This window comes from Felis catus, chromosome A2, assembly GCF_018350175.1.
Source record: "Felis catus isolate Fca126 chromosome A2, F.catus_Fca126_mat1.0, whole genome shotgun sequence".
NCBI classification, from domain to species: Eukaryota; Metazoa; Chordata; class Mammalia; order Carnivora; family Felidae; genus Felis; species Felis catus.
Genome location: NC_058369.1, coordinates 43,127,537 through 43,154,009, shown reverse-complemented (window position 1 = coordinate 43,154,009; position 26,473 = coordinate 43,127,537).

The following is a 26,473-nucleotide window of genomic DNA, read 5'->3' as shown; positions in this document are numbered from 1 at the left end:
ATGTCCTTCCTGCCGACTGCCACAAGGTCAGCATGGCTGACGCCATTCTAGAGAGACCATGCCCTACTACCACCTTCCATGTGTATTTACTGAACACTTCCTGTGTCTCGGAGTTGTGTTCATTGCTCCCACTTTGGTATGTCCTTCACCTTTGGATCAACACAGGCTTAGCCTACACAAAAATGTACAAGTGAAGTAGAAATTTAGTAAACCATTTGGTACGTTCATCTGCCTTTCTCTGGAGATAATTTCTTCTCTGCCATGCAGCAACAGATTTGAACATTTGCCCCACCTGTATCTCAGACCAAGGAAATAAAAGGTACAAATCAATATTTGGAGCTTATCTGTAATGGAATTGCAAGCTCTTTAACAAGACAACTCACTGTCAGGACTGGTGTGAGATAATAGGACATGTCTGGCGGAAAATGGGAGGAAGGGTTAAGCTCTGAAGCCATTTAAACAACCTATATTTTTTCTGGATAGTTGCAGATAAATAACCGTGCATAAATTATATACCATCATGCAACTCTACCATCCTAAGATGTCCTCAATATCTTATAGAAGTTTTGTAGCTAGTCAGTTTCCAATTTATTCACAGCATGTATTTCACAACTTTTCTTTTAACAGTCTATATACTAGAACAGACTGGTTTCTAAAATCCAGATTTGTGTGCGTGTGTGTGTGTGTGTGTGTGTGTGTCTGTGTGTATTTCTGTGGTTGCTGTTGTTACTAACACTTGACTGAATCTAGTAGCAGATAAGTTGGTTACCTCTTAAAATGACTTTCTAAGGGAGAAAAACCTAAAACAAGAAAAGAAAACTAAAAGGACAATGGGTTTGCAATGTTTACCTGCAGAAGTTTGACAAATGGTCACTAAAATTATTTCCTTTATGAACATTGCAGGGTAGAGAGGTCTGTCAAGACATATGTCTACCAACAAACCAGTAGCCCTAGATATCACTTAATAGCTAATACCATGAATTCAAACATCATTCGATATTCATTCAATTATCATTATCTGAATTTGGTATGTGTCAAGTACTGGGCTAGATAGATAGTTGGAACATAGAGATACTGCTTTAACTTTGTTCCCTAGCAGAAAGTCTGAGTCAGAATTCTTCTTTGAGTAACTTAGGAGCTAATTGCTCTGGATAAAGGGAGGGAGGGAAGCAGAACCTGGAAGGAGAAATAGCTAAGCAGCTATAAAGTAACTCCAGCCTGCCCCAATGGGAAGCTCTGGAACACGGATTGTACCACTAAGCTGACTCCACCTTGTGAAAAGGAAAATAGCTGCTGCCCCTCATGTCAGTTAGTTTGGGCTCAGGCTTTGGAAGAGGGTGCGTGAGGACAGTACTCTCTCTCAGGCACCACAGCTCCAGTGTTACTGAGGGTACTTACTTAAAAAAAAGTAACAGTAAGCCTTTAACAGCCAAGGCTCACAGTGGCAGGAGGGTACATGCACTGGCCTGGAAAAGCAATCTGCCCGGGGCAGCAACACCATCCACTACAGAAGTTTCTGTTCTGATCACACGACAGCACAGGACTTTAACTTAAGCACTTAGAATGACTTACCCAGCATTATACGGTTATTAGAGGAAGCAGAATATCTTATAAAAACAAGCAAACGGATACACATTTAAAAGAAAAAAAAATTACCATTAGCATTTTTCAAAGATTCTCCTTAAAAAATGTCCTCTGAACTCTCATAACCAATATCAAATTTTGTCATTAGAAGTGGCCTGCTTGCTTGTTTCACTATTTAAATTGTTTACTCTTTATCCGGCCATGAAATAACTTTGAAAACTATTTCTTCCCCACACTACCAGAAAACAAAGAGAAACACAAAAGTACATGTAGAAATACAGATTTGCTTTCTCTTAAAATGTGCAGGTAAATATATACATTTTATCAATTTATTCCCTAATTTTCACTATCTGACTTCTATTAATAATTTAGCAAACACAGATGAACTCTAAAACTCCAATATATTTTTTTAAATGTTTATTCATTTATTTTGAGACAGAGTGTGCAGGGGAGGGGCAGAGAGAGAATCTCAAGCAGGCTCTGTACTGTCAGCATGGAGCCCGACACAGAGCTCAAACTACAAACCGCGAAATCATGACCTAAGCCGAAATCAAGAATCAGACACTTAAGCGACTGAGCCACCCAGGCACCACCAAAATACCTTTTTTTAAAAATAATTTTTAAAATTTTTATTGATTTTTGAGAGAGAGAAACAGACAGAGTGCGAAGAGGGGAGGGGCAGAGAGAGAGGGAGACAGAGAAACAGAAGCAGGCTCCAGGCTCCCAGCTGTCACAGAACAGAGCCTGATGGGGCTTGAACCCACAAACCGTGAGATCTTAACCTGAGCCAAAGTTGGACGCTTAACCAACTGAGACACCCAGACTCCCAACACCCCAAAATACCTTAATGGAGAAATCATAAATAGTTTTTCCTCTCATGTCACTTTCTAACTTTCTACTGCTTTGTTAGTACATTGTTGATTTCACTATTAAATAACATCACTTTATACTTTTATATATCTGTACCGATGAGACAGCTCTAAGAAGGAGGAGTGTCTGATTTTTCATGTTTTCTGAATGAAGCAATGCCTTGAATATAGGAGGTGCTCGATGGATGTGTGTTGAAATGGTGACTAGACAGTGAGGTTACATTTTAAGAGGCAGTCACTTTCTTTTTTTTTTTTTTTTATAAAATTTTTTTCAACGTTTTTTATTTATTTTTGGGACAGAGAGAGACAGAGCATGAACGGGGGAGGGGCAGAGAGAGAGGGAGACACAGAATCGGAAACAGGCTCCAGGCTCTGAGCCATCAGCCCAGAGCCTGACGCGGGGCTCGAACTCCCGGACCGCGAGATCGTGACCTGGCTGAAGTCGGACGCTTAACCGACTGCGCCACCCAGGTGCCTCAAAACCATGTATGTTTCTGAATGGGAATTTTATAAACTTTTCAAGGATAATTTTAATTTTATAGAATTGTTGCTTTTCTTGTTGTCTTTAGAAAGTGACTGCCTCATGAGGTGCCTGGGTGGCGCAGTCGGTTGAGCGTCCGACTTCAGCCAGGTCACGATCTCGCGGTCCGTGGGTTCGAGCCCCGCGTCGGGCTCTGGGCTGATGGCTCAGAGCCTGGAGCCTGTTTCCGATTCTGTGTCTCCCTCTCTCTCTGCCCCTCCCCCGTTCATGCTCTGTCTCTCTCTGTCCCAAAAATAAATAAAAAACGTTGAAAAAAAATTTATAAAAAAAAAAGAAACATACATGGTTTTGTGTATATATTCCTATGTTGACTCCTCTAAATCCATTGCTCAATATTTTTTATGCTTTTCAATTATTCTTCAATTTCTTCCTCAAGGAGAGTGCTGATTTGTCACAACCTACTTAAAGATCACTTACACCACACATTTAGCTCTTTTCAAAGGTCAGGAAACCCTGAAACAACCTTTATACATACTTATCATAAATTTTGGTAGTTCACATTGGTTGTTTTTGGTGTAACTATATCCACTGCTTGTTTAATATGAGTAAGGAGATAGGGGCTATCCTATGCATAGAATTAAATTTGTGTAAGATAAATACATTAATTATTCAATTTCATTGTCTTGCTTCTCAAGTGAACATAATTAGCTCATCAACTTCAAAAAAGGACCCATCTCCCAATGGTTTTATTAAAATTTCCAAATTTCCTCATATCTTATTTTTTCACATATACTCATCATCTTGAAAAGCAGTGAATGAGTGGTTTCTTTTAGATCTTTACAACGCAGTCATAACCGGTAGCCAAACGCGCATGTACCCATCCCCTCCCTAACAGAGATTTGCTTTTCTATATACAGAATGGAGCACTGTTGTGTTTACAGGACTGCTTCCAGCAGCTAATTATTGTAAACAACATAATGCTATATGGTACTGATAAGAGTAAATATGATAATGACCATGCATCCTCATCATAGCGTCATCTTTGGAAAACTATTTCTGAAAGTAAGCAATTGATGATAGTTGGAAGAGAAAGCAAGAGAGAGGGGGAAAATTTGATTACTAGGTTTTAGAGGTTTCAATTTGCTGAAAAAGTAAATCTCTAACATAATGACATGCAAGAATGTGGAAGAAAAGGCTCCATTACCACTTGGACAGCTGTTTACATTTTCTTCCATCTGGAACACAAGTGAAAAGAATAAAATTTTGTTTGATTGCAGCGACCCAGGTCAGGGAATTAAAAATGCAACAAAATTCCCCTAAAGCAGCATGGTCCACAAACGGATGTCCCCTAAGCCAATACAAATTTATTTCTTCCCCAAAGCAACCAGCATTCTGGACCGTGAATAAGATGGAGACTTTTCCCACATTTGTTCTCATCTCCCTACCTCTGCTGTCATGCATTGTTTCCTCCTGCAGTACTGTTTCAACCACACATCCCATTTCCATACTACGATCAAACAAGAGGACATTCTCAACAATGGGGAGAAAATGATACAAGTTTTAGGAAATTTTAACAGGTGTTCTTTGTCTAATCACACAACAAATAGACACTGATTCCCAGTAAGCAGCTTAAAACAAAATTGCATTAGTATTAGCATTGCAAGAGAAACTGGTCTACAGTGAAACCAATTTTACTAAGATATGGAAAACAGACTGAGGTTTCTCTAAGGCTCACTTACCATGCTAACTTTACTTATAAACAAAATGACAAAGAAACTTCTAGCTGAGGAATAAAGTATCTCTATGATGTTTCCATATTGTATTACAAATGTCTCAGAGTATTTGTAGAGGCATTACTCTAGTCTCATTTCATACTGCAGTAAAATGAATTAAACACAGTTTGAAGTTTATACAGTAATTCTGTATGTATAAAAAGTAATCACATTACTTTTGCAGTGAAAATATAAATATATTACACGTTGTGGCTTTTAACATTCTTTGACTATTTAATTCCATTATTGTATCAGTCATTTTCAGTCTTTTATATAAAATACCAGGGTATATTTAGACCTACATTAGTTTTCCATTGCTGTTGTAACAAATTTCCACAAACTTTATGGTTTAAAATAACATGAATTTACTAACATACAGTTCTGGAGGCCAAAAGTCCAAAACCAAGTTTTTTGAGAAGACTACATTCCTTCTGGAAGCTTTGAGAGCAAACCCATTTCCTTGTTGTTTTCAGCTTTTTGCTTTCCTTGGATCTTGGCCCTTGCCTTCTCATCTTACTCCAACAACTAATTTTCACGCTCACACCCCTTACTGCCAATTCTGATCTTCCTGCCTCCCTCTTATAGAGACACTTGTCCTTAAGAGGACCCTTGATTACATTGGGTTCAACCTTCCCAACTATCTCAAGATTCTTTACTTAACCACATCTACAAAGTCTTCTTTGTAACACAAGGGAAGGTACTGACAGGTTCTGGGGATTAGGACATGGACATTTTAGGGAGCCCATTATTCAGCCTATAGCAACACCTTAAAATTTAAGTATGAACTCATTGTTTCCAACATCAAATCATGGGATGTAAATATCACACTGATTTTTGCTAATTACTCTTCTTCATTTTGATAATGATTAACAATTCTATAGTAAAGTATCTTATTTCTACGCTGTAATAATAAAATGTCATGGAGGTTTGCCTGTCCATTTTAGAAAACTTTCATTTAAAATTATTTTCTTGGGGGAATCCTGGGAAGATGGCAGCATAGGAGGATGCTGGGCTCACCGCGCGTCCTGCTGATCACTTAGATTCCACCTACACCTGCCTAAATAACCCAGAAAACTGCCAGAAGACTAGCAGAACGGAGTCTCCGGAGCCAAGCGCAGATGACAGGCCCACGGAAGAGGGTAGGAAGGGCGGCGAGGCGCTGCGGTGCGTGCTCCACGGACTGGCAGGAGGGAGCCGGGGTGGAGGGGCAGCCTGCTGGCCAAGCAGAGCCCCCAAGTCTGTCTGGCAAAAGCGGAGGGGCCGGATGGAGCGTGTTCCGACAGCAAGTGGGACTTGACATCTGGAAAGTTATAAGCTAACAGCTCTGCTCGGAGAACTGGAGGACAACGGGGAGGGAGAGTTGTTGAGCCCGGGACTACAGAGCTCAGCTTGGCAGGGAACAAAGGCGCTCGCCAGCACCATCTCCCTCGCCCATCCCCCAGCCAAAATCCCAAAGTGAACCAGTTCCTGCCAGGGAACTTGCTTGCTCCGCGCAAACACCCAACGCTGTGCTTCTGCGGATCCATCCCTCTGGCGAGTCTGACTCCCTCCTGGTGCCACAGGGCCCCTCCCGAAGCGGATCTCTGAAGGAAAAGCGAGCTGAGCTTGCCCCTCCCATCCCTGTGCACCTTGCCTATCCACCCCAGCTAATACGCCAGATCCCCAGCACCACAAGCCTGGCATTGTGCAAGTAGCCCAGACAGGCCAGGCCACCCCACAGTGAATCCTGCCCCTAGGAGAGGGGAAGAGAAGGCACACACCAGTCTGACTGTGGCCCCAGTGGTGGGTTGGGGGCAGACATCAGGTCTGACTGTGGCCCCGCCAACCAACGGGAGTTATTCAAGACAGCACAGAGGAAGTGCCCGGCAGTCCACAACCCCCCGGACTATCCAAAATGACAAAACAGAAGAATTCCCCTCAGAAAAACGTCCAGGAAATAACAACAGCTAACGAACTAATAAAAAATGATTTAAACAATATAACAGAAAGTGAATTTAGAATAAGAGTCATAAAATTAATCGCCGGGATTGAAAACAGTATAAAGGACAGCAGAGAATCTCTTGCTACAGAGATCAAGGGACTAAGGAACAGCCAGGAGGAGCTAAAAAATGCTATCAATGAATTGCAAAATAAAATGGAGACAACTACGGCTCAGATTGAAGAGGCAGAGGAGAGAATAGGTGAACTAGAAGATGAAATTATGGAAAAAGAAGAAGCTGAGAAAAAGATAATAAAATCCAGGAGTATGAGGGGAAAATAGGGAACTAAATGATGCACTAAAGAAAAATAATATACGCATAAGTGGTATTCCAGAGAAGGAAGAGAGAGGGAAAGGTGCTGAAGGGGTACATGAAGAAACAATAGCTGAGAACGTCCCAGATCTGGGGAAGGAAAAAGGCATCAAAATCCAAGAGGCACAGAGAACTCTCTTCAGACGTAACTTGAATCGATCTTCTGCACAACATATCATAGTGAAACTGACAAAATACAAGGATAGAGAGAAAATTCTGAAAGCAGCTAGAGATAAACGTGCTCTAACATATAAGGGGAGACCTATAAGACTCGTGACTGATCTCTCTACTGAAACCTGGCAGGCCAGAAAGGAATGGCAGGAGATCTTCAATGTGATGAACAGAAAAAATATGCAGCCAAGAATCCTTTATCCAGCAAGTCTGTCATTTAGAATAGAAGGAGAGATAAAGGTCTTCCCAAACAAACAAAAACTGAAGGAATTCGTCACCACTAAACCAGCCCTACAAGAGATCCTAAGGGGGATCCTGTGAGACAAAGTACCAGAGACATCGCTACAAGCATAAACCTATGGACATCACAATGACTCTAAACTCATATCTTTCTATAATAACACTGAATGTAAATGGACTAAATGCGCCAACCAAAAGACATAGGGTATCAGAATGGATAAAAAAACAAGACCCATCTATTTGCTGTCTACAAGAGACTCATTTTAGACCTGACGATTCAGAGTGAGGGGATGGAGAACTATTTATCATGCCACTGGAAGTCAAAAGAAAGCTGGAGTAGCCATACTTATATCAGACAAACTAGACTTTAAATTAAAGGCTGTAACAAGAGACGAAGAAGGGCATTATATAATAATTACAGGGTCTATCCATCAGGAAGAGCTAACAATTATAAATGTCTATGCACCGAATACAGGAGCCCCCAAATATATAAAACAATTACTCACAAACATAAGCAACCTTATTGATAAGAATGTGGTAATTGCAGGGAACTTTAACACTCCACTTAAATGGATAGATCATCTAGACACACGGTCAATAAAGAAACAAGGGCCCTGAATGATACATTGGGTCAGATGGACTTGACAGATATATTTAGAACTCTGCATCCCAAAGCAACAGAATATACTTTCTTCTCAAGTGCACATGGAACATTCTCCAAGATAGATCATATACTGGGTCACAAAACGGCCCTTCATAAGTATACAAGAATTGAAATCATACCATGCATACTTTCAGACCACAATGCTCTAAAGCTTGAAATCAACCACAGGAAAAAGTCTGGAAAACCTCCAAAAGCATGGAGGTTAAAGAACACCCTACTAAAGAATGAGTGGGTCAACCAGGCAATTAGAGAAGAAATTAAAAAATATATGGAAACAAACGAAAATGAAAATACAACAATCCAAACGCTTTGGGATGCAGCGAAGGCAGTCCTGAGAGGAATCCAGGCCTATCTCAAGAAACAAGAAACAAGAAAAACCCCAAATAAAAAATCTAACAGAACACCTAAAGGAAATAGAAGCAGAAGAGCAAAGACAGCCTAAACCCAGCAGAAGAAGAGAAATAATAAAGATCAGAGCAGAAATAAACAATATAGAATCTAAAAAAACTGTACAGCAGATCAATGAAACCAAGAGTTGGTTTTTTGAAAAAATAAACAAAATTGATAAACCTCTAGCCAGGCTTCTCAAAAAGAAAAGGGAGATGACCCAAATAGATAAAATCATGAATGAAAATGGAATTATTACAACCAATCCTTCAGAGATACAAGCAATTATCGGGGAATACTATGAAAAATTATATGCCAACAAACTGGACAACCTGGAAGAAATGGACAAATTCCTAAACACCCACACTCTTCCAAAACTCAATCAGGAGGAAATAGAAAGCTTGAACAGACTCATAACCAGCGAAGAAATTGAAGCAGTCATCAAAAGTCTCCCAACAAATAAGAGTCCAGGACCAGATGGCTTCCCAGGGGAGTTCTACCAGACGTTTAAAGCAGAGATAATACCAATCCTTCTCAAGCTATTCCAAAAAATAGAAAGGGAAGGAAAATTTCCAGACTCATTCTATGAAGCCAGTATTACTTTGATTCCTAAACCAGACAGACACCCAGTAAAAAAGGAGAACTACAGGCCAATATCCCTGATGAATATGGATGCAAAAATTCTCAACAAGATACTAGCAAATCGAATTCAACAGCATATAAAAGGAATTATTCACCATGATCAAGTGGGATTCATTCCTGGGCTGCAGGGCTGGTTCAACATTCGCAAATCAATCAACGTGATACATCACATTAATAAAAGAAAAGATAAGAACCATATGATCCTGTCAATGGATGCAGAAAAGGCCTTTGACAAAATTCAGCACCCTTTCTTAATAAAAACCCTCGAGAAAGTCGGGATAGAAGGAACATTTTTAAAGATCATAAAAGCCATTTATGAAAAGCCCACAGCTAACATCATCCTCAATGGGGAAAAACTGAGAGCTTTTTCCCTGAGATCAGGAACACGACAAGGATGTCCACTCTCACCGCTGTTGTTTAACATAGTGCTAGAAGTTCTAGCATTAGCAATCAGACAACAAAAGGAAATCAAAGGCATCAAAATTGGCAAAGATGAAGTTAAGCTTTCACTTTTTGCAGATGACATGATATTACACATGGAAAATCCGATAGACTCCACCAGAAGTCTGCTAGAACTGATACATGAATTCAGCAAAGTCACAGGATACAAAATCAATGTACAGAAGTCAGTTGCATTCTTATACACTAATAATGAAGCAACATAAAGACAAATAAAGAAACTGATCCCATTCACAATTGCACCAAGAAGCATAAAACACCTAGGAATAAATCTAACCAAAGATGTAAAAGATCTGTATGCTGGAAACTACAGAAAGTTTATGAAGGTAATTGAAGAAGATATAAAGAAATGGAAAAACATTCTGTGCTCATGGATTGGAAGAATAAATATTGTGAAAATGTCAATACTACCCAAAGCTATCTACACATTCAATGCAATCCCAATCAAAATTGCACCAGCATTCTTCTCGAAACTAGAACAAGCAATCCTAAAATTCATATGGAACCACAAAAGGCCCCGAATAGCCAAAGGAATTTTGAAGAAGACCAAAGCAGGAAGCATAACAATCCCAGACTTTAGCCTCTACTATAAAGCTGTCATCATCAAGACAGCATGGTATTGGCACAAAAACAGACACATAGACCAATGGAATAGAGTAGAAACCCCAGAACTAGACCCACAAACGTATGGCCAACTAATCTTTGACAAAGCAGGAAAGAACATCCAATGGAAAAAAGACAGTCTATTTAACAAATGGTCCTGGGAGAACTGGACAACAACATGCAGAAGATTGAAACTAGACTACTTTCTCACACCGTTCACAAAAATAAAGTCAAAATGGATAAAGGACCTGAATGTGAGACAGAAAACCATCAAAACCCTAGAGGAGAAAGCAGGAAAAGACCTCTCTGACCTCAGCTGTAGCAATTTCTTACTTGACACATCCCCAAAGGCAAGGGAATTAAAAGCAAAAATGAACTACTGGGACCTTATGAAGATAAAAAGCTTCTGCACAGCAAAGGAAACAACCAACAAAACTAAAAGGCAACCAACGGAATGGGAAAAGATATTGGCAAATGACATATCGGACAAAGGGCTAGTATCCAAAATCTATAAAGAGCTCACCAAACTCTACACCCGAAAAACAAATAACCTAGTGAAGAAATGGGCAGAAAGAATGAATAGACACTTCTCTAAAGAAGACATCCGGATGGCCAACAGGCACATGAAAAGATGCTCAACATTGCTCCTCATCAGGGAAATACAAATCAAAACCACACTCAGATGTCACCTCACACCGGTCAGAGTGGTTAAAATGAACAAATCAGGAGACTATATATGCTGGAGAGGATGTGGAGAAATGGGAACTCTCTTGCACTGTTGGTGGGAATGCAAATTGGTGCAGCCACTCTGGAAAACAGTGTGGAGATTCCTCAAAAAATTAAAAATAGACCTACCCTATGACCCAGCAATAGCACTGCTAGGAATTGACCCAAGGGGTACAGGAGTGGTGATGCATAGGGGCACTTGTACCCCAATGTTTATAGCAGCACTTTTAACAATAGCCAAATTATGGAAAGAGACTAAATGTCCATCAACTGATGAATGGATAAAGAAATTGTGGTTTATATACACAATGGAGTACTACGTGCCAATGAGAAAGAATGAAATATGGCCCTGTGTAGCAACATGGATGGAACTGGAGAATGTGATGCTAAGTGAAATAAGCCATACAGAGAAAGACAGATACCATATGTTTTCTCTCTTATGTGGATCCTGAGAAACGTAACAGAAACCCATGGGGGAGGGGAAGGAAAAAAAAAAGAGGTTAGAGTGGGAGAGAGCCAAAGCATAAGAGACTCTTAAAAACTGAGAACAAACTGAGGGTTGATTGGGGGGTGGGAGGGAGGAGAGGGTGGGTGATGGGTATTGAGGAGGGCACCATTTGGGATGAGCAATGAGTGTTGTATGGAAACCAATTTGACAATAAACTTCATATATTAAAAAAAATAAAATAAAAAAATAAGAAATAAAATTGTTTTCCTTTCACAAAAATAATAAGTCACTTTATAATACTTTTCACGCAGGATATACATATGACATATATATGTATATATGTATGTTTCTATGTATATTTATCATGTTTATCATGTATATTAATAGAGCAAATTTTGTGTTAGAACTGTTTTTCTATTGTGATGACCAATTTCTTTCAGTTAAGAGAAAAATTAAATTACTATATGCTAGAAATGAGAGCTCTGTAGTTTTAAATTTTGGGGAAAATTCTAAAGGTAGATATTATTATGCCCAGTTTAAGAATGACACAACTGTGACTCAGAATCTGGAAATAGGCCAAAAGACAGACCCCCCTCGGTACAAAATAGTTAAATTCCGTCCTGCAGATTATATCATGGGTATAGTTTTAAGTAATGGCTATTTTTTTTAATTTTTTTTAACATTTATTTACTATTGAGAGACAGAGAGATACAGAGCATGAGCAGGAATGGGGCAGAGAGAGAGGGAGACACAGAACATGAAGTAGGCTCCAGGCCCTGAGCTGCCAGCACAGAGCCCAGTGTGGGGCCTGAACTCACCAGCTGCGAGATCATGACCTGAGCTGAAGTCAGATGCCTAACCGACTGAGCCACACAGGTACCCCGGTAATGGCTATTTTAAAGTGTGTTACTGTGTGCATTCTAGTCTGGCTTCCAGGTTCTGTTATAAATGAATTCTTCCCCCATTAGTCTCCAAATGAGTTTAGTAGTAAGACAACACACACTAAGTGAAAAAGCATCATAACATGAAGTGAACTTCAGGTTTCCATGGACACTTGAGAAGTTACCTACTCCTTTGTCATTTTTCTTTTCTCAGTCTTCAAAGGTTGTTTTCATGACATTTTCTCTAGGAGGCTGCCCCAGACCCACTCATCCTTACACAGAGTTACTTATCATTGATTCTGTGCACTTTCTTTTATGTATTTTTTTTATTTTGATGTTTATTTATTTTTGAGAGACAGAAGGCCAGCAAGAGAGGGACAGAGAGAGAGGGAGACATAGAATCCGAAGCAGGCTCCAGGCTCTGAGCTGTCAGCACAGAGCCTGACATCAGGCTCCAACTCATGAGCTGTGAATTCCTGACCCGAGCTGAAGTGGGACACTTAACTGACTGAGCCACCCAGGTGCCCCGATTCTATGCATTTTCATAGCCCTGCCCTCCATTATGGCACTGAGCAGACTGCATGGTTCTTCCTCTCTACCCCTCCACTTTAAATCAGAGAAAGAAAGACCTGCCCGTCTGGTTTAAAAACTGTATCACCATCACCTAGGGCTTGGATGTTAGAACACATCTCACAGGCAATAAATTCTGGTGGGTACTAAATATATAACTGATGATAGAATGAATGAACAAATAAGTTAATGAAATGTGAGTGTTGCAGAAATTTTGAGAATGATTGCTAGAGCTTTATGTTTGATTAATACCTGATGGTGTCCTTCTAATTTTTCTTTTGATTTTCAATACATACTCAGTATCTTCTTCACATCATGCTGCATTATATATAAACCTGCTCAGTTGGATTAACAACTCTAAAAACTTAGACCGACAAAAAAAAAAAAAAAAGTCTTACCTTTGGTAATATCTCTTACAAAAATGATAGCAGTGTAGAGATGAAAAGCACATCTCTAGGACCTATTTAATAGACAGAAATGATGTAAAACATGCACTTTAACAACTGTATTTACTCAAAGGAAGAGAAGTAGAAGTTTTTGTTAGAGAAAAGCAGACTGCATTATAAAAGTGACCCATTGATTAACCGATTTTAATTTTTTTAATGTTTAAATTAATATTTATGTGTCTCCCAAAGTGGAAACTGAATCACACTATGTAAAAGTATCACCACTTGTATTTTTATAGGAATCTTTCCTGCAGTGTTGTTTTTGGTAAAGTTATAAATTCTTATTCTAAAGCAAACATTTAGCCAAGATTAATCTTTTTATTTTTTTATCCATGTTTTCATATACAGAACTTGCTTAAGGCAAGGTACATCTATATAGGCAAAATCCATTTTAATTTTAAAGAAGAAAAATAGCTAAAAGGCATTTTTTTGGAATTGGAAAATTACAGATAATTCACAGTTGAGGGACTACAATGCAAACTACCTACTAAGTTGTTGTGTTGTTGTTGTTGTTTGTTTTTTTTTGTGTGTTTTGTTTTGTTTTGTTTTGTTTTTTTGCCCCCTGAGGACACGGGTGGTATTTTTTTGCCAAAGGGAAAAATCCATTTGTCAGAAGACAATTAAAACTAAATCTAGTAGAAACTCCATGCCTACATGTTTTTATATAACAAAATCTCAGTGTCCCCAAAAAAACTCAGTATATTCATTGGTGCTCTACTTTTATCCAGTTTTTATTTTCAAGAAGCTTGGTTAATGTTTTATCCAAATTTGCCCTCACCCCATATGATGGCCCATGATTTCTGCACCTCAGACAGTTGACTTTTGAGTGGTAGGGGAGGGTCCCCAGACTCCACTCATTAGATGCTGCAGCAGGATTCTCACACAGAGTCATGACTCCGAGGCTTTTCTTTCCAGGAAGCAACTTTATTCCTGCCAGCACCGTCCAGTTGGATTCCTACCCGAAGAACTGAGTCCCAAACACCAGGAGGTGTAGCTTTTTATGTATTTTCTGCTTCTTGGTCTCCCATATAGAGTAACACACAAACATGCAGTCTGATTAAGTGGTCTCATGTTACAAGGTCATGAGGAATGTTGTCAGGTACGGGTATAGCCAGGTTGCCTGGAGGTTTGTTTTGTTTTGCTTTGTTTTGTTTTTTTTCTTTCCTTAACCAGGGGACCCCACCACAGTGCCAGGTGTGACAATCAAAACTGTCCCCCAGTATTACCAGATGTCCCCTGGGGACGAGGTGGGGCAGCAAATTCACACTTAATTGAGACCTACTGGCCTAGACAAACAGAAGAACCCAAGAGAATCAGTGCTGTGTCTGTTAAACAGAGATTTATTCTCTGATTTTCCATATGATACAGAGTGAAGCACTTCTTTAAGTAATTGTGAGAAATAATCCCATTGACCCAATCAAAGGAGGGACGTGAAGACTCCGAGAACAATGACATGAGGATTTAAACAAAGTTCCTGCAAGAACACGTGTCTACTAGACAGACACACTCCGGGCAGTTACAGCAGGTGATTTAACTCCTAGCACTCAGAACACCCCTGTTTCCTCACTGGCTGAGTACTGCAGAGGTTACAGCCTTACCCAGAAGTCATCTATGCCCATGTAAGGCAAAAAGTAGTCTGATGGAACAAGTGTACATTCCCTGAGGTGTCGCAGACACTTTTAGTCTCTCCTCCTTTTATTCTATGGCACATGGTCATTGCAAAGACCAGCAAACAGCCCGAGAACCTAAACCAGCAAAAGGGAGAGAAGAAGAAGAACCAGGAAGTGAAGTGTCTAAAGGGTTGGGACTCCTTTGTGTGTGTGTGTTGTCTGGGGGGAATTCATATATATTTCCAGTAGGTTGTAAATCTGCTGCTAACTGGACAGCCCAGCTTTTATTTAGTATTTCTGAAAATGAAACATCTCCCTTACTTCTCACAGTAATGATCAGGGTCACTGCTTGCATTCTAAACCGTGGATTTTGTGCCTGACTTTCAAAACCGAAGGTATATATCATACTTGGAAACTGGGCAGAGGGCACATACAGACATGCCTTAGAAACAGAAATAATCTACTTGATGATTTCCACTGCTGAGATTTATGACTTCAGAGTCAAAACCTCCCCTCCCCCTCTACATTGCAACCCTTAGTTGTGATGGCCACACTCACTACCCCAGTGAAAGCATGAAGTTAATTCAGCCATTTTGACCCGACAACACATAGTTCCTGGCTTTTCTCAACAAATTCTAAAGGTCACTGAACTGAAACTACTGGAGGTATTAGTGAGAAAGTTACACAGCCAAGGAACAAAAACAACAGCAGCACACACTTAAATTGTGAGTGGAAAATTATATAATATATGCCCCTCTCCTTTAATGTTACATAACCTACAGACACACACACACACACACACACACACACACACACACACACACACACCGGTTTTAACCTTCTTTCTTCCTGTGATTATATTAAATTGAGTTGTTTATCTATTCTGGGGCCTAGTGTCCCCTCTGAACTGAAGGAATGGCTTTCTCCTTGTGTGTCCAGTTCCTGCATTTATGCTGCTTCTGAAATGCTGACTAACATGTTAGCCTTTTCAATTCGCTTGTCTCCTAGGTGAGGAGCTGCACATTCTTCAGTGACTATCTAATTATTTCCATCAGAAAGGAGAGTTCTGAAAGGAATAACATTGCAAAGCTCCTGGGTTTTGTTTTGTTTTGTTTGTAAGTAAACAAGGCATGGGAGGCAATATTTACCAAAGGGATTTCAAGTAGGATCTTGGGGAAATCAGATTCCCTGGATCTCCTTATGGTGTTCAAGGTAAGACAGTGAGTATATGCACAAAATATTACCAAAGTTACCGGAAGTAAACAACCTGCAATTCTTAACTAATTTGATAAAATGAAGGGATAACTGGATTATGGATTAATTATTCATACAGACTGGACTATGAGTTTTTGGTCTGATTCGCGAAGTTTAGCTGTTTCCTGCAATGCAATAAAATAGAACATGTCTACTGTTCCCATGTAGCAGCCTGGTATGTACATTTGTTTGGGTACAGTGAGAATGAGGCCAAAATTCTGTCAAAACACTTTAAATTCAAACAGAAGAAATAGTACCATTCTAATCATCTCCTTAAACCTCCTACTTTGCACACGGAAAAGTGTATAGTATCAGTTTCTTGAAGGCGGACAAAAATTAATAATATTCAATTGGAATTTTCACATTTCATCTGTTTTCAGATATATGTTGCTTCACAACTTACTTCAAACTCTGAAATGGCTTCACCTTCAATATGTGGGTTATACTGATCCCCTAAACACTATGCATGGCAATTACCTGACACTTTGAGGTTATCCTGTGAAATAAAATGCGTATCCAGTATTACAAAGAAGCTTCTGTCTATCTAATGATGCATATTAGCACATCATTTCAATTTTAATGAAATCAATGGCTTATTGACATGCCCTGATTTATGCCTCACAGCAACTAAATGAGTAAGTGCTACTAACCCCACCGCATGGATGAGGAAACTGAGTCTTAGTTTCATAAACTTCACATCACATGGAAGCTAGTCCGGTTTATACAGCTTCAATGTGTAGAAATGAGACTCAGAACTATGTTTGTCTGAAATCAAAACCATACTCTCATCTAAGAATCCTTTCCTTTCTTTTCAAACTAACCATCCTTTAATTCCATTTGAAAGTAGGTCTGTGTGACTTTCTAAAAATTAAAAGAAAAATATCAGTCATTAAAAGACGAGTTCTATATTTGAGCATTAATTTTCACCTAAAATGATTCTATAAAGAAAACGAGTTAATTAAATATGCATTACAAACTTCAAACTTGGATTAGACATACTCCTGTAGATATTTAAAAGACCAATGTTTGTAATTTGTTCCCAGTGAACAAAAATTTATTAAGTGAGTGTTAAGGACAAGGCAACAAACACTGTGAGGCTCTAAAAATGCAATTTATCAGGAAACAGAGGAAAAGGAGAATGAGATAATTCTAATAGAAAAACCAAAGCATTACTATAAGATTTTCATGAAAGCATTAGACAACACAAGAGTTTAGTTTTACTTTGTTTCTTAATAGTCTCAGAGTGGGAAAGACCTTTCTAATTATGATACCAAATACAAAATCCATAAAAGGAAAACTAATGCAATCAGCTACATAAAAATAAATTCTGCATGAGCAAGAAAAAGTCAAAAGCAAATTACATACTTAGATAAAAACATTTAGTATTTGCAGATAAGAATCTAAAGAGTCTGTAAACTCTATAAGAAAAAGATATATGCACAATGTTATTCATTACAATATTGTTTACGATAGCAAAAAGGTTAGAAATATGTGCTCATCACTGGTTACATATATATGTTACATGGATACTATATCATTATAGATGCATTTAAAAATGAATTTTTTAAAGGTATAATATAGAAACATTCTTGAAAATATTACAAAGTATTCAAGGTAGAGCCCAGGATAAAACTAACCTTAGGCTAAACAAAAGTATGTAATTTTGTGTGTGCATAGCTGTCTTTATCGAGTTAGCGTACCAGAAACTAAAAGCAGTGTTAGCCTACACTAGGATCCAAGGAACTAGGAGATAGAGACAGGATGGATACTTTTCACAGTTACAAGTAAATTCATTATCTAGTCACATTTTAAATTAAACAAACAGTTATTTTAAAAGGAATATCTTATAAAAGACATTACTGGGAGGCTACCAAGGAGTAATCCTGAGTAATCATAAAGAGTCGAATACAATAATGGAAGATAACTGAGTTGGCAGGAAAGAGAATCAGTTTAGCTTGGGACACAATGAATGGGATGAGTTTGAGAACAGATGGATTCATCATTCTGAGGCATAAGTAGGTAGAGGTCTCTGACAGACAGATGGCAATGTGGGCCTAAAATTTTGACAGTGTTTAGCTTCACATTGCTCCAAACCTACAGCACTAGGCCACCTGCATTTCATTCTCATGCCAAACCTAGTCTTGAGTACCCAAGCCTAATCCATACATCCTGCCTCTTTCTGAGGTCTGAGACAGGAATTTTGATGAATGGAGGATGCCGAAGTCAGGTGACCGCTATAGAATTATATGAGGTTCATAGACATCAACATTGAAGTTAAGGGATAGTAAAGAACACCACAAGCCAAGTGTGATGTTATACTGTATAATTTTCCTTATATTTTTTCTCTACTGTGTTTCTTAATATCTGTGGACACTGGCTTCATCGGCTTATGTTAGTAGTTTTGTGTCCTTCCTCTGGAATTGGTACGCTGATGTTTTGGCCTGGTTCATTCCCATGGGCCACAGTTACAGACAACAGGTGAGTCAAAAGAAAGTATCTCAATTCTGGGAACATTTTGGAAGTATTCAAAACAAAGGTGATCTCTTTCACTAGGGATACTTGCTAAGATATAAACGTGTAAGCTTAGAATTTCGGGGGTCAACTACATATAGTGAGTGAGCTATTGGAGAATGAGATCAGCACTGAAGAAGACAAGTGCCTACGTGCATACACACACACACATTCATGTATGTGTATGAGAAAGGGAATAAATCTAGGCTATATCATCTGAATTCTGGAAGCAAAGCCAAGTCCTTCCAAAATTTTATTATTATTTTTTAATAATTTATTGTCACATTAGCTAACATACATTGTATACAGTGTAGTCTTGGCTTCAGGAGTAGATTCCCATGATTCATCACCTGCATACAGCACCCAGTGCTCATCCCAATAAATGCCCTCCTCAATGCCCATCTCCCATTTTCCCCACCCCCCAACCCTCCATCCCTACCAACCCTCAGTTTGCCAAAGTTTTATTTCTTGAGCCCAAAACTTCTTTGTATGTATGTATGTATGTATGTATGTATGTATGTATCTATCTATCTATCTATCTATCTGTATGTATGTATCACCATCACTCTTATTCCTTAAGCCTCCTCAGTTGAAGTTTTATTACTTAAGAGAAAACTCATTTATACAACATTATACTTGCCAAAATGGTAGTTATAATTATAAAACTCCATGAATCAAATTCTGTCTCTATTTCAGGGAAGACCCAATCTCATAAAATTTGTGAACATTGAGTATATAGTTATTTGCCAAACAGTTCTAAGGGGCTCAATAAACACTTGTTGACTGATGACTCTCATGTGGCTATTTCAAAATACAATTGACCCTTGAATAACACAGGTTTGAACTGTGCAAGTCCAGTTATATGTGGATTTTTAAAAATATAAATACAGGGCAGTACTATAAATGTATTTTCCCTTCCTTATGATTTTCTTAATAACATTTTATTCTCTCAGCTTATCTTATAGTAAAATTATAGTACACAATACATATAACATGAAAAATATGTGTTAATCTACTGTTTGTGTTATTAGCAGAGCTTCCAATCAATAGTAAGCTATTATTAGTTAAGTTCTGGAGGAGGAAACAGTTATATACAGTTTATTGACTGTGTACAGGAACATGGGTATCCTTCCATGTTGCTGATGTACTTCAACACATGGGGTGAGAAACAACTAAAGTCAAGGTTTTGCTTCACCGAAATGAGGATTCTGGTATGTGCAAAGCATAGTCAGTCAATGGGCTTTATAAGGCTGAATACAAGATCCTGGTGCTTGGATTTTAATATAAGACAGGAAATCTATTAATAAGAAGCTACATTTCTTACGACTAACCTTATTTCACTAATAACTTATAGTTTTATCTTCCTACAACATAGATCTTTGGGTTTCTCTTTAGCTTTAGAAGAGAAGAACAATCAGTAATGTTCTACAAACAAAGTATGAACAACATTTAAATTGAAGTCAAAATTAACAATGGGTTATAGGATCAGACCTCTGATCAGACCTATGTAGCTTATAAGTTAACTGTTTTAAGTGCATACCACATATATTACAAATAACATATTGTTATGTTTGGCTCTGCCCAGAAGGCAATAAATAAAATCTATGTCTAATGGCATTTACATGTTAGTAGTGGCTGAAATTTTATAGATGCAGTTTTATGGCCCAAAGAAAAAGCAGTTATTTTGGGGTCTCTACAGCTATAAACCTGTACATAGATTTTTACAGTGCTGAGTAAGCTTGGATAAAATTAAAGCATAAAATTTCCCCACATGACTACTTTGGTTATCCTTGGGAATATTATTCATCTGAAGATTTTTATTTCAAATAGCAAATGTATGGAAGTAATTTTTTTCTTTTGCTTGATGTGGACCAAATTAATGAAACTAATAAAAGCAGACAGAAATTGTCAAAGACACTTGCAAGACATTTTGTATAGAAATGTCCTTGTGTTTTGACATTCTGATTTCTTGTTTTCTGACAGGGCTATAATTTGCTTTAAGAATTGTTTTAATCAGTTACCAAATGTTTCTTATGCTGCACTGGATAGAAGTAATTGAATTTTGTAAAGATGTCGCACAGTAGCTGGGGTAAGATTAAAAAATTTATTTCATTGACCCTTCTTGCTTTCAAACCCAGGGTCTAATTAAAAACAATGCTTCCTAAAAGAAGTTATCATCAAAGATAGTTTTAATAAAGCTTTACAGATTAGCTTTGATAACATTATCATTTCCTTTAACAAGAGGACGAATGTGGTTGCTGCAATGACCAAATCCAGTAATTAAACATCTCACAGCTAGCCCATGTTCAAGTTGCATGTTCTGAGAGCTTATAAATCCATGAAAATAAATCTCTCTGGGGCCATCGCGACTTCAGAAAGATAATTTTAAATGAGCTGGAGAAATGAACCTTGCTCTTTCCCTAAAGTGTGTGGTGCATTGCAGAATGCCTATTTATAGAATTACTTTAAATATAATCACAACCTCTTCTTTTGAAAAAAAAAAACAAAACAAAACATACTTTCACTATTTTTTTCACGTAACTTGTAGATGAAAGCTGTCTTCCTTTAGTTCTGAGATTCTATTTACATAAGGCAGGACTGAATATTAAAGAAAATAAAGTACCCCTTAAAAACCTGTGAAACACTGGGTGCCTGGGTGGCTCAGTTGGTCAAGTGGCTGACTTCAGCTCAGCTTATGATCTCACAGCTCCTGAGTTCAATCCCTGCATCCGGCTCTGTACTGACAGCTGGATACTGCTTCAGATTCTGTGTCTCCCTCTCTCTCTGTTCATCTCCCCTTGCATTCTCTCTCCCTCTCTCTCTCTCTCTCTCTCAAAAATAAACACTAAGAAAAACAACATCTGTGAAACACCAGATCATAATCTAATGATTTCTAGAATTTTTACAACTCATAAAGGCTTTAGAAACCATCCAAAGAATAAGACACACATTACTGGGGATAAACATTTTCTTTTGCCTGTTGAGTATCCATGATTTTTTCTATTAATGATAACTCAATTCTCCTTTGCAAAATCACTCCTCCCTGACTCTGACAGCACATGGTCCATTTTCTCCTAGTTCCATCTATCTAGTTTTCTGGAACACATTGGTATTTGGTCTTTCCACAGCCTGGATTTCTAGCCTCCCCTTCAAGTCTGTCAGTGACCCTGGGTCCTTTGAATTAATTCGTTTTGGGCTGGTGAGAACTCAAGTTGGTTTATGTGGCTTATTCTCAAAGAATCCTTGCTAACTGTAGCTCATTAGATGAAAGCTCAATTAGGACAAGAAATGCGTCTATCACTGTTTCATGCAACAGTGTGTAAAATACTGTAAGTGCTCAAACAATAAATGCGAAGTTGATAGGTACAATTTAGAAGAATGGAGTGAAATGTCAGATCTCAAGGGCAGATTATTCCAGAACCTAAGTCAAAGATTACATTCTCTTTGATATTTCCTTCCATTGTTTCTTCCCAATAAACAGCCTTCCCTTAAACTATGCATGCTCTGCTCCAGCTTTGCTGAAGAAAGAGGTGCTGGCATTACTGGTCTTTAACATGTATGCCACTTCTGTACTATGGTTAATTTATACTATCCTGAGACTTCCGGTGTTTAATCTGAGCATAAAAGTATCCCAGGAATGCCACTGGCTGACAAATTTGTTAAAGTTGCAATCCTTTAAATCCTAAGGTCATAAATTACAAATTATGACATAAAATCGAAGACAGATCGTGACCAATTATTTTCTCACTCCTATTCATTCAACATAGCGTACTGTCCACTGGATAGGAAGAAAAAAACCAACAAGATTATGCAGTTTAGGTAAGAATACAGAGAGAACATGAATAACTCCTTGGCTTAAAGGGGTAGTATTTTCTAAGGAGTAAAGTCAAACTTTTGAACATATCCTGTAAGGCTGCCCACTCGCTGGTCTCATTTTTCTCTTTTACACCTCAGGTCCCACCTGCTTGAATAACCAGTCTTCCTACACTCCCATTGCACCATCCATCTCCATATATACTGAAATCTCAAAGAAACGTCTTAGGTGCTTACTCATACCCTTGCACACACCACTTTCTCCACCTCTGAAGCCATTCCATGTTTGTTTTTATTTGTTTGTTTTTTATCATCCTTTGAGACAGAAAAAATATGAACTGATTCATGGGCACTTTTTCAGAAGACTCAGATATATTTATGTATCCCTTTTTCTCTCTCATAATATATTCTATAAAAATCTATTCTAGTATTAAATACGTTTTACCATAATTATTTTTACACGTTTATCTCTCCAAGTATTCTGAAAGCTCTTCAGTGATAAGAAATGGGTCATGTTCATTTAATTCTTCACCCCACTCTCTGCACATTAACTGGTACACTGTAAGCTTAACATATATTTGACAAACAGAAGAATAAATGAATAGAGACAAGATAAAAAGTGAAACCTAACTCCCAGGCCAGCTATTCTTTCTACTGCATCAAGCTGACCTTATCCATGGCAGACATAAAAGATATTATATTATGATTTAACTGTAAATTAAACTGATTTCCTTTAATCTCAAATATATCTATGAGTAAACTGTATAAGACTAGAAAGGAAGACAAAGACAATTATTCTGATGGTTTGGACTAGACATTTGTTAACTCAAATATCTACATGTTTCAGAAAATGTGCTTTTGTTAGAAATACTCAATTATTTCACTTTTCACTTCACTTTGTTTGTATATACGTGGACTTTAAGCTCATCTTAATATTGTGGTTTATATTCACTCACTTCCAAATTTAAATGCATCTCAAACTAAATAAATAAATAAATAAATAAATAAATAAATAAACAAATCTCAACCCTCAAGTGTTGCTTTGATTGGGTAATACGAAATAAAAGCAGTTTTTATTTTACATATTTTTTGGAACAATGCTAGCCTTTTTTTAAAATTGAAGTATGTTTGACACATAATATTACATTCGTTTCAGATTTACAACACAGTAATCTGACACTCTTTTCCATTATGCTATACTCACCACAAATTAGCTACCATCTGTCACCATACAACACAATACCACTGACTATTCCCTAGGCTGCCTCTCATCCCCAGATATAAACACAGCTTATAACCCTGGTTGACTGGGTAATTGCAACTGTGTAGACTTGGTCTGTGTTTCCTTGCCAGTGTATATTCATTCTCAAGGCCTCGTTTCTATTAGACTTAATTACACTCCCCTGCTACTTTAAATTGAGGGTATCCTCAAAATGAGGGTTTTGTCTATTAAATTTAATGACTTCCCTCTGTAGATCAAGCGCCTAGGATGCTTGTATTAAATGGAGATGATGCTCCTACAGTGAACATACATTTGTAAAACAACTCCAAGTTTTGCAGCACCATGGTTCCAACCAGCTGTGTTCCAACTCTTGCATGAGTTCATTGGTTTTTAGTAAACATGACTAATGGAATAAAATACCTCAAATGAACAAGCACACATCTCCCCGCTCTTTTTTTCCCTCTACATGTCCTCTGAACATCGATCATTTAGTTCTACTTGACTGGTATTTCATCAGGGAAATAGTATATGTATTCTACCACCTTGTGGCTAATGTTTAGTGTACATGAACCTTGAGGCTATATATGCTTTAGTAATAATTCATTAATAATATCTCTCAGGGTGCTGTAACAGAAACAGAAAGGTGACAGAAAGAAGAAAAATACAACAGAGAATTGTGCCAGTTGTGTACCAAGATCTATTATTACAAACACTTAACTCAGATAATTGAACTCTTGGGGATGTCATCACTTGAATTTTCATTTTAGAATTGTCCCAACTTAATTCCATGGATCTTCACATGAGCAACCTTAATAGTGATGATTTGTCTATAGAACTTCAATCCATATCAGAAAAACAGAACAAATACATTAACTATTTTCTATTAATAAGAACATTTACTTGGAGTTGTAATACCTGTGTGCAAATCTCTGTCTGCCATCTACTAGCTAGGTGACTTTGAGCAAATTCCTTTGGTTAAAATTAAGATGATAATTATAATCCATGCCGTACCTAACTTCTGAGGTCGTCAGGATAACTAAATAAGAATTTTCATATTAAATCTCCATATTAAAATTAACTTAAGGTATCACTATTCATATAAGTATATAAATTCAAAAAATTGTTTAAAAGCAGCCAAGATATTTGGCACAGTCATTGAAAAATGCCCAATCCGTAAACAAACTTTGTCCATAGGACTTTGAACTGGTATGACTGAATTTTTGACCCAAATGATAGTATGCTTTGGCATCTTGAGGATGTAATTTAAAATATCAATTACTTTATCACCTTTTATTACCTTCTCCCAGACAAAAGCATAGGCCAGAAAACTAATTATCAAAAGAAGTTTTCATTAGGCAAGAAAAAGGTGATCAAATTACTTGGGCCAGTTCTCAAATAACTATTTTTATATGATCTAGATATTTAAGTGAATTGTGTATACTCAATTATCTGTTCCTACAATCCAATCCATACATCGATGTTCTTCTGGTGCCTTCTGCCACCACTTTTTAAAATGTTTGCATGTTGCAGTAACTCTGGGTTGTATTCAAAACATAGTTAAAATGACAAGTCACTTAATCTCTGACCTTGGACAACTAGAAAGAAATTTTCTGTACCCTGTAAGGATTGTGGAAGGACCTATTTAACTTAAGAACAAAAAAGAAATAAGAAGAAAATCTGTCCCATGAAAGAAAGATTCTTTAATTCTGTATATAGCTCTTGAGGACACAATGGACATCAGTTGTTTAAAATAATAGTAATGACAACAATGATTAATATTTACTCAGTACTTGTAAGTACTAGGCACTTTGACAAATGTTTTATATGCATGTTTTAATTAAATCCTTTGAACAACTTTACCAGCTAGTATAATTACTACCCTAACCTAACAAATGAGAAAACTGAGACAAAGAGAAATTGAGTAAATTTCTCAGTATCACATGCAAGAATTCAAACTCAGAGCTATCTTCCATCACAGTCCACTCTTAATCTTTTTACTACATTGTAAAAAGCACAAATTCAACTCAACACAACTTTATCTGAGTTCTCCAGCAAGAGAATGAGCCCGTCAGTGTTAAGAATTTTTATTCATTAAAAATGAACTTGAGAGAGTAATGAGCCTAAAGTTACTGTACAGATGAGGGAAATGAAATCCAGAGCTGCAAAGTGGTATTTTCACCATCACAGAGTAGTTGGAAGCAGAGATGGGATGGGTCGTCTCCTGTTTCCCACTCTAGCGTTCTCTTCGCCATACACAGTGCTTTTTAATTTGATGCTGGATGATCTCCATTGATGATGTTGTAGCGATGTTTCAGCAAGAAGCAGTGCCCCGGACTGCGTGAGCTATTTTTCTGCCTGTCTGGCTAGCTTTCCTTTCCTTATTCCTATAATTGACATTACTCCCCTAGGTATAGGAGAGAACAGTAACTGTTAAAATTTATGTCCCAGACAAATGTGATTGGCCCAAATCATGGATAAATCAGAGACCTTCCTACGTATTCATCCATGGATTTTAGGGACACTCTGTGATTTTTCACTGGAGTTGCTGGTATGTGATTGTTGATTTATGTTCAGAAGGAAACTGCTCCAGCACATGAAAACAAACAAACAGGAGGTCAAAAAGAGGCCTGAAGGGATTAAACCCTGGCTTCCAAGTTTTGATGAATTCAACCTCTGAATTACCTCATATATCTCCTTGACTATAGGAGTCAATTAATTTCTCTTTTCTTTAAGTTAGAGTTGGAATTCACATTCTTGTAACCGAAAGACAGAAGCCTAACTACCCAAGATGGAGAGGGTGAACTCAATTTCCCTTGGGTATCTTTCTGA